This window comes from Ischnura elegans, chromosome 7, assembly GCF_921293095.1.
Source record: "Ischnura elegans chromosome 7, ioIscEleg1.1, whole genome shotgun sequence".
Classification (NCBI taxonomy): Eukaryota; Metazoa; Arthropoda; class Insecta; order Odonata; family Coenagrionidae; genus Ischnura; species Ischnura elegans.
Window position 1 is genome coordinate 24,351,604 of NC_060252.1, and position 10,331 is coordinate 24,361,934.

At 37.8% G+C, this 10,331-nt stretch overlaps 1 non-coding gene across 1 annotated transcript; it reads left to right on the plus strand.

Moving 5' to 3' along the window:
• Nucleotides 1-7,634: 7,634 nt before the first annotated feature.
• Trnah-gug lies at nt 7,635-7,706 on the plus strand. Its single transcript has one exon. It is a non-coding gene; the product is annotated as a tRNA-His (tRNA).
• The last annotated feature ends 2,625 nt before the right edge of the window (nt 7,707-10,331 follow it).

Sequence of the window (10,331 nt, forward strand, 5' to 3'; positions counted from 1 at the left end):
TTTTCTGGGCCATCTCATCACAAATGGAACCTTGCAAGTTGATCCTGAGAGAGTGAGACCAATTGAACAATTCCCAGTTCCCAGAAATGTGAAGGAAGTGGCCAGATTCATTGGACTTTGTGGGTTTTACTGCAAGTTTATTCCAAGGTATTCTGAAATCTCTATGCCACTGAATCGCTTGAAACGTAAAAATGTTCCTTTTCAATGGACAGCCGTTGAAAATGAGGCTTTCTGCCAGTTGAAGAAAGCTCTCACCAATCCACCAGTGTTATCTTTCCCTCGATTTGACGAGGAATTTCATTTATTTGTCGATGCCAGTAATTTGGCGGTTGGTGCCGTTTTGAATCACAAAGTAAATGGTGATTTTGTCCCTGTGGCTTTCGCTAGTAAGGCACTCTTGGAACATGAACGTAAATTTTCTTCTTATGAATTGGAGTGTCACGCAATTCATTTTGGAATTCAAAAATTCAGTGTTTACTTACAAGTAAAACCATTTCACTTGTACACTGATAATGGTGCCTTGACATGGCTTTTCTCTCATCCTAAGCAGTTGGGCAAACTAGGCAGGATGGTTCTTAAATTATCCTCTTATAAATTCACTGTGCATCATGTTCGAGGAGCATCTAATTCTGTCGCAGATTGTCTTTCTCGCATTGAGCCATCCTCATCTACAAATAGTCATTTAGATGTGGAATCTAACACTCATAAGGAGTCAGCTGTTCCTTATTCTTGTGTGTTACATAAATTGCCTTTGTCATTTGTCGACATTCGAAAACACCAAGAAACTGATCTCGTTCTAAAGGATATTTTCAATCAGATTAATAATAATTCCTTGAACGACAAAAACTATTTTCTGAAGGGACAGCTATTATGTTATGGGAATTCTAAAATTAAGCGAGGAAGAGCTGTTTTGCCTACGGTCTTGAGGCCTATGATTTTTCAATATTTTCACTGCTCTAGTATGTCTGCTCACTTGGGCATGGCTAAAACTTATGATAAGATTAGCAGACACTTTTGGTGGAAGGATATGAAAAGAGAGGTTTATGACATGGTCAGAAAATGCCATCTGTGTCAAACTTGTAAACCCAGAAATGCTCCACCTCCTGGCATGCTATCGTCGCACAATCCTTCTGATGTTTGGGAAAGACTTTATATTGACTTTGTGGGTCCTTTACCTCTGACTAAAGGTGGACACCAATATGTACTTTCTCTTATTGATGGATTTTCTAAGTTTTGTTTTCTTGAGCCAGTTCGCAAGGCTACGGCCGGTTCGGTTGTTTCAATACTCACTCAAAGAGTGTTTCCAAAATTCGGTTTTCCAAAATTTTTGGTTTCTGATAATGCACAAGTTTTCAAATCTCATGCCATTAAGGAGATGTGTTTGCAACTGGGGGTTAAGCAAATTTTTGTTTCTCCATACTATCCCTGTTCTAATCAGGTAGAGAGATTGCATAGAAATCTAAAATCTGCACTTGCTATTTTGTGCAATAATGCTCACCATATGTGGGACTCTATGCTTGCTGACTTAAATTTTGCCTTGAACACTGCCTCTCATGAGAGCAGTGGTTATTCTCCTGCCAAAATAATTTTCGGCAGAGAACTAAAGCATCCTTTAATTAATCAGTGGGACATTCCAAAATCTTTATTCGAGAATGATCTCAGCGATAGTGACAGACAAGTTTTCCTGAATCATGTTATTGCTAATTTAAAAAAGGCCAGAAATAGGTATAAAGAATCCTATAATAAATCTCACTCCCAAATCACTTTCTGTGTGGGAGATCTTGTTCTCTGCAAAAACCATCCTATCAGTTCTAAAGGTGAACAGAAAATGGCAAAACTGGAACCTCTGTGGAATGGACCTTTCGTCCTTAAAAAGTATCTCTCTCCTGTAACAGTTATTCTGGAAGTTTCTCCTGGGAAAGAGAAAATTTGTCATGTTTCTCATTTAAAGGCATATCATGATGGCATTGGTAATTCCAGTAATTAAAAGGAGAGAAATATCATTGATTTTTTTTTATTCTTTTTTTTTTCAATGAATGCTAATGTTTGCTTTCTCAAATACTATTTGATGCTTGATTTCGGTGTTGAATTTCTCTTGATTCCTAATAATATTGTTTTGATTAATGAATAATAAGTCTATTTCTATGCTTGTAATTGAAATTGTTCTGAAATATTGTATTGTACTTGCTTATTCTCATCTGCTTAATTCACTCATGTAATTTAGTGTTGGTCTACTGTGATTGTGAGATGGGGTAAGGTGGAGGAATTATGGGTGCTTGGAGGGAGAGGACGGGAGATTAACTTGGGGGGAAATCCCCGAGATGGCTCGTTTCCAGATAAGCTGTGGAGGTGGCCCCAGTTATTAAGATTCAATTGTGTTTTGTGTCACCTTTCCTCCACCAAGACTTTATGGACATTCTCACAATTCTGGACAGTGATAAGTGTCGTGATTTTGCAGTGTTCGATATTCTATCGATGGCTGAGTGATTGAATTGATCAGCTGATCTTAAGACTGCCTACTGTGTTTTAGTGTGGTTTTGGCGTTGAGTTGCGACCTTCATCGCCCGACAAGTATGAACTTTCATCTTGTCGCAACCAGCATGTAGCTCTCATTTCTATTGTTAATTGAAGAGTGAAATTTAGAGTGATTTCTTTTGTTGATGCAATATGCAGTTCTCATTTTGTTAGCATCGCCTATGATTCTTTTTTGACTTGTTTAATTAATACTGAGAGATATATATACACATCTTGATTAAATTTAGTCAGTACTTGTTCAATAGCTGACATGAATACCATATGCCTTATAAATTGTTAATAATTATTGGAAAATCGAGGAATTTAGTGCAATCTATTGTCATTTACGTAATCTTGTTGAATTTTGGAGGATTCTTTATTGATAATTAATTATGGACTGATAATATTTACAAACATGGAGGGTTTAAATGGGAGAAATACTAATGCCAATGTATATTAATTAAGTGAGACACATATTATGCTGAATATTTTTGCTGGTATTTTGATAACTAATAATTATTTAGTGAATAACCGTATTTTTGAATAAACTTGTACTTAATGATTATATAATATGGGGTATATATTTTGTTGGTCGACCCTAACTTTCTCTTGGGTTGCAATATGAATTTTGGGTAGAAGTTAAAACCCATTTTTGTCAATCGTTGATTTTTGATAAGGTGGTTGAACCCAACTAATGGGACAACCCAGGGTTCTGATGAACCCAACTGCTTCACCAACCCAATCTTGCCCATTTACTAAGTGGTTGGTTATTGTATTGCTTTACTTGGTTTTAAAAAAAAACCACAAAATATCTCTGATGAGAAAAGGAACATTTGAGTTTGGTAAAGATATCCTGGTGTTATACCAATAAAAATCTTCCCAGTTCCTTCTGGTCGCTGATGATAATTATTTGTAATTTTGATTCACTGTTCACCGAAACAAGCATCACATTATGACATATTGATTATTAATTTCATTTTCTTGCTATGTAATACTAATTAATCTACTCTATATCAATTCAGCATATTTCTTGTCTCACTCTTGTAATTATGTCATGTTACTCACTTAAGAATTCTGTTGAATTCCAAACATCACTTCTGAGGTTATTATTTACAGAGTGATAAAAATGTATGTTCTTGTCAAAACTATTTTTGAGTGATATTTCTTGAATACTGTTACCTCAATCAATAAACTTTTCAATATTCAGTTCAATTCTAACCACTGAATAATGGTTTTTTGTAAATTCCATGGGGGGTTAAACAGTGGGGGTTCATCCAGTGAAAACCAGTGGACCTGTGATGCCTCGATAAGTTTTCTAGGCATTAATCAGTTCTTGGTGGACGTGTCTTGGTCCCCAAGTTCAAGCAATTTTTGTGGTCATTTTCCCACAGAGGATGTGGCATTTTTTAGTGTCCCCCCCCCCCCAAAAATTTCTGGTACCCCCCCCCCCCCCAGAAATTCCTTCGAACTTCCTCGAACTTCCTCCGAACTTATCCGCAGAACTTCTCCCGCCAAGAACTTTTCGCGCTAAGGTTTTTTCGCGCAAAGGATTTTTCGCGCAAAAGGCCTGTAGCAAAATCCTGTCTCTGGAAAATCCTGTCTCTGAAAACCCTGCCTCTGGAAACTCAGCCTCTGGAATCAGCCTCTGAAACAGCCCCGAAACAACCCCGAACCAACCCCGAACCAACCTACCTGCAATGCAAGACTTATATAGGACTACTGCGGAGAAATACTTCTCCTTGGCAAGCAAGGGGAAATCGGTGCTAAGGCCTTAGTATTGCACTTGGAGTGAGAAGTTTTACCATTGTCCTATCACAAACTCTCTCTCCCTCCAACACCTCACCCCAGTATCTCCTTCCCCTCCATGTGTTCCAATGAACGATTCCTCTGATGTCTCAACCCAGAAGTTGAGGGGAAAATTCTGGGTGCTGGCTGTTGTCTAAAAACCAGGGAATGGTGTTTTGTGGAGCGGCCGTTTCTGCAGGGGCAGTGACGCATCAGTGGGCGGTTGTTGAATTCGCCTGGCTACCCCTCCACTCCCTGGAAGAAGCCCTCCCCTCAAATGCTGTCTCGCCTTGTATAGGCAAGCCCTCTTTCTGGTCGAGACCTGCTGGGAGTCACATGTCTTGTGAGCCATGAGATTTTTAGAGCAATTTTCTGCTGGTAATGTTTCCTTTGGGATCATGAATTTACTATCATTGTTTTCTGTAATACTTCTGATTTTTTGAATACTCTACTTTGAATAGATATCGTACGGTAATAACTCGTAAATTGTTTTTGGCTACCTTTTTCTTGTGAGCTGTTTTTCTGTTTGTGGAGTCTTACCCTGATCCAGCATGTGACCGACGGTTGGAGTATTTCCCTTGTCTGGACTTACGTGAAAAATCAACCAGATTTTACGACGTAACGTCACAAAATGTTTGTTCTAGAATTAAATATGTGCACGTTTACTCTGAATCACTCAGTATTTAAACCAGAAAATTGTCCTCGTGATGTTATCAACGCGTTCGTGCAAATGAAAAATCTCCGGAAAATAAATATAGACAAACGGTGAACGATTCAAGTGCCCTTCACCGCTATCACTCGTTTTGTCGAGCGCAACGGTAGCCGAGCGCTCTCTCGCGTTCTACACTACGCTCCCGCTTTCTTTTTCGGCTATACGCATTTTTCCCGCGTTTGTGCGTGGTGGTGGAAAATGCGCATTCCGTTACTCTATTTTTTCCCCATTTTTTTCTCGTGTCAATTGTTCCTCATTACGTGCGCTTCCCTCTCTGCCGCCGCATTACATCAGCGCCGTGTCTCATTCGAAGTGCGTTCGTTCGCATTGGCATAATCATCGTGCAGCCCACACTCGCAAAAGGTTTACTCCCTCTCTTTGGCTTTTTGGCGTACCCCCCTCCCCTCCGATGCATTTTTCCTGCACGCGTGTCACTGTCCATTCCAACCTTCACGAGACATTCACTCCCGTTCCATCTACCCTTCCCAAACCTCACTCACCTTTCCGTTTCGTAGTTTTTTTTCCTCTGAGAGTACTTTTGACAGCAGCAGGAGCATCGCTAGTGAATGCAAGCGAAGGCCAAACCGAAAAAGCCCTCTCCAATTGCATCCGAGCGAGAGGCCTACCAATTCGCCCGGGCAAACACACGATAAAAATAAACATACAACCACGAACACAGATGTACATAATATCGACAGGATTGGGCTTTATGTAAACGAGGGTATCCGTAGTATAATAGATGTTGCACTTTTTCACAAAAGCTATTCACTACACAAAGTGTTTCAACACACAGAACCATCATCAGCTGCAAGACAGTGAAATCGTGCTAGAACACTGATATAATTAAGTATACATACTACCCCACTTCTTGAATTAAGTAGTATTTTTCCCGTGTCCTAGAATTGTTTTGCAACTGTTGAAGGCTCCGTGAGTCGAAATACGTTTTGTAATGAATGAATTTTGAGGATAAACGTGAGTTTCTCTATCACATGTATTCATATACATGCATATTGTATTCACATATTCTTAGGTATCAGTGATATTCATGTGTATTACAGATATTCAAATAGTCATACATATATTCAAATATTCATCGATTCCGATTATTTTGGTCACCACTACATGTTAGAGTCGTCCTTTTTGCATATAAAACACATCGGTTTTATTTTCTCCATGCCTACATTTTGCTCTACGGTTCATTTTCTACGGCTCTACAGTTTGCTACGGTTCAATTTCTGGAAACTCTGGAAACCGGTCTTTTAAATTCTCCCTCTCCTTAGAACGAATATAAACCTCGTATCTTATTCTCAATTTTCTTACAGCTTCATAAGTCATAAACGCACGTTCCCATGCGTGGAAGCTGATGGATGTGAGTATATCTTAAACCTATTATTAAAAAACGGAATAGTTGTTATTCTTTTAGCATGTTCCATATTTAAAATTTGACTAATAAATGGCAGAGCAAAAATTCCGCCAACAAAGAAAAGTGTGTTCCTATTGCACCAGATTGGAACATCCCTCCTAGGAAAAAAATTACGAAAGAAACCAGAGCAAGAATATATTTCTAGATTGCCAATGAAAGGTGAGGTCATATCGCCATCTAACGTGCGGGACCCCGGTCAAGGCGAATGATTTTTTCTCTATGGAATTATCGCACAATTTTTGCATTGCAGGTGACTCCGTAACGTTTTTACCGCGGCTATTCCCGGTATTCTTAAATTCGCCATCTATCGATTTGCGGTATATTTTAAATACATTAAGCGTCGGTGAATAGATTTTCACGATCGTATCTATGCATTTTGAATTAAAAGCTTTTCTAAGAGTGCGATTAACTCTTGGTCCATAATCGCTTACTGTGAAAAACTATTCATGGACAATTTAAGGTAAGCATACTACTTTGGTATGCTACCGTATACGTATACTACATGACTACCGTAGTACGAGTACATCATTTCTAATCGCTGTAGCTGCACTTCAGATCTTGAGCCGTGACGCACGTTGCATCAGAATTCGATCGGAAACGAATCACGCACGCTCAAAATTCATCAGCTCTACACCTCTACATTAAAACTAAGCATGAAATGGATAAACTTGTATTTTGCTACCAGTGATGAGCCAACTCGAAAAAGACACCTTCCATGTTAGAGGTGTATCTATCTCACTAAGATTAGCGTCAGCTAGCAAGCAGGAGCCTTGTTCAAGAATCGGTTACTAATAAATATGCATATTAGGCATAAAAAGCGCAATGAGTTCCATGCTACGTCCAGTGACTATTATTCAGCTAATGACCACTAAATAGTTTAATAAGAATTCTACGAGGACGGTATTTGATCTTGAGCGCAATAAAAAATCTCAAGAGAGGGCTCAAGAATCGAATGTGCCGCAAAGTTTCCATCTGTAGTGGTAGCGACAAGTGTGCAAATTCGACTTTCGATTTGCCATCATAGTGTGCATTCGTGGTAGTCGTCATCATTTTTCATGGCTATAAAAACTAATACTCACGGTCTGACCGATGCCACGGGATACCATGGTCAGAATAAATTCTCTTTTCGTTCCATTCGGGCAGTCAACGTAAGAAAGGTATCGTGCTTCGGCAAATTGGTGGTAACAAGGCCTCATGAGAGCCGTGATCGTATAGTGGTCAGTACTCTGCGTTGTGGCCGCAGCAACCCAGGTTCGAATCCTGGTCACGGCAATACATATGTTTGGAGGGGGCATTTGTTTTTTTTTTATATAGCAACTTTTTTTTCTAAATGGCAATTTTGTTATATGTATATTTCGCATAACCCAGAAACTGGTTTTAGAGAATGGAAGATCCTTTTTAAAATTAATGAATATATGTATTATTGCTGTATTGAGATTATTATAAACAAAATTTGATTAGTTTTAATGGTAATATTCTACGAAACTAATTAAGATGTCGTCTGGCGCTACGGATAACGAAGGTTACTGGTTCGAATCTGGAAACATTCATAACTTTCTCCTTACAATTTTTTAAAATTCTTTCTAAAGATTTGTCTTGCACGTATTCCTTCGTTTTAGGCTTAGCTTTTTAGCACTTTATGAAGTGAACATTTTTGGTAGCCCTATAGTCCTCACTTTAATTAAATTTAATTTAGAAAATAATAAATTAAATGGAAAAAATCAGTTTAGAAACACGTTTTTATTCCAACTAAAGGGAAGAAAATATACCATTCTACTTTGCTTATGGTCCCACGTTTAATGTTACAGATAAAAGTCTACACATTTAAAACAAAAAATTTGCATCGAAATCAACGCCTAAAATCAGAGTCTCTTTGTAAATAGTCATTACAACGCACAATTACTACTAAAATCTCAAATATATGATGAAAAATTTAAATGCATCGCAGCACTGTCAAGTGTTAAACAATTGTGCACACGTTTTGGTGTTGGTCATGTAATACTTTATCTGTAAAATTTAAAACAAGTGATTTTAGGCAATACCAAGGTGGTTCATTATTTTCTTTTAAGTTCGAAGAAAATAAAAACATGGAAGTTTACATGAGTTTTTAATTAAATGTAAATCCCTCATCGTAGCTGATATTTTATCAGTTTATTCTGCGCAAGAGGTGGTGATTGCATAGAAAAATGTTTATTTTTGTTTAAGGTGAACGCTTTAAAATTACAATTTAAAAAAGTTTGAAAACTGTTTTCTTATCACATTTTTACCCAGAAAGGCATGTTTAGACATTTTGGTGGGGTCCAAAACTCCATTTCTCAAAAATGTCAGTTTTAGACTCTAGACTACGTGATACGTCGAGGACTTTTCAGACCGCTTGGAGCACTTTTACATTTGGCCAAATCGTGCAAATTTCACATTTCGTAAATTGCTATCTCAAAAACGGAGTGAGATAGGGTGTGACGTCATAGGATACAACTTGCTCGAAATTGCCCAACAGGTAATAGCAAATGATCGGTAGCTTCCATTTCGATCGGTTATGGCCGTAGAAAAATCTTTCTTGGAGAGGATTACGTGATTACGCAATTTTCGTTACTTAGAGGGATAAAATGTTTGCAGGAAAAAAATTCAAAAAACAATACCACATTCTTCAGAAAATTTGTTAAAATCGAAGAAAAATTACATGTAATAGTTTAATAACTTCCCTTACATCGGCGCATACCTAATAAAAATATCATCCGAGATACGCCTCATAGAACTCTCATTACTCTTCATGCCTCACAACAAATTTCAGCAGATGCCTGTAAAACTATCGGGAACACAGCCGTCATTTCAACACCTCACATTTTACACTCTCCACCTACCCGTTTTAATCAAGCTAAGTTTAGATATCACTGAAAACGCTATCATTAAGATACAAATGGCAGACAAAAATTGTAAGAACTAGCATAGTGACCAGACAAGGCCGCAGGCTTTTTCCGGAGGGGTCTGGAGGGGGGGGGGGGGGGGCTGATACACTCCAGCGAGCAAAAGCGAGTAAAGCACTGTATCAAAATAAGCTCCATTACTAATTGCATTTTTAGTTGCTATTGTGTCAAATAATTCGGTATTTTAGAGCAAAAAATTTATAAGGCGAAACCTTTTATCGATGAACAATATGAAAAACTATGGTTTCTGCATCTTCAACATGAAGCGCTTTTAACATGTACATATACGTTTTCTCATGAAAGGTGTTATTTAATGATAAAAATATAAAATTATTATTGGCTTGAGTGGTATTTTTGAGTATTGACCGGTACTGTTCCGACCCTGTTATTGGGACTCCTAAATCATTGCATATTAGAACACGCAGGAGTGCATTCAGTTACTCTATCGAATTATTTACATTGCTTTAAATCCTTTTCATATGAATTTTATTCCCTGGTACTTTTAATTTCATAGCTAAATTAATTCAAGAAAAAACAGAGCAGTTTCTTAGCTTTTTTCAATTTGAAAGGAAAACTTGAATCACTTAATTTGACATCTTGAAATTCGATCAATGGATTTTTTAAGCATTAAAATTAGTTCCAAATCATGAATTTGGACCTAAGTTACATTTGAAAAATATCATGAGGAAGTCTGATCACAGGTATTTGTGTACCACAAATGGATATAAAACACTTATCAAAACCAAGAGAGACTAAGTCGTATTGTGTCCCCTGCATCTCCTTATTGCATTAGTTTGAGTGAGTCTATGTCGGCGTCTTCACTGCACATCTTAAAATCTGTAATGGAATTGAAGACACTTTGACTTTTCCCCTCGAATAGATTTGTATATACGAAAATGATCTATTAATAGAAATTAATCGAAACAACAGCTGTAGCAGCCTCAAAATGTGCATAAAAACTATTCATCCCTAA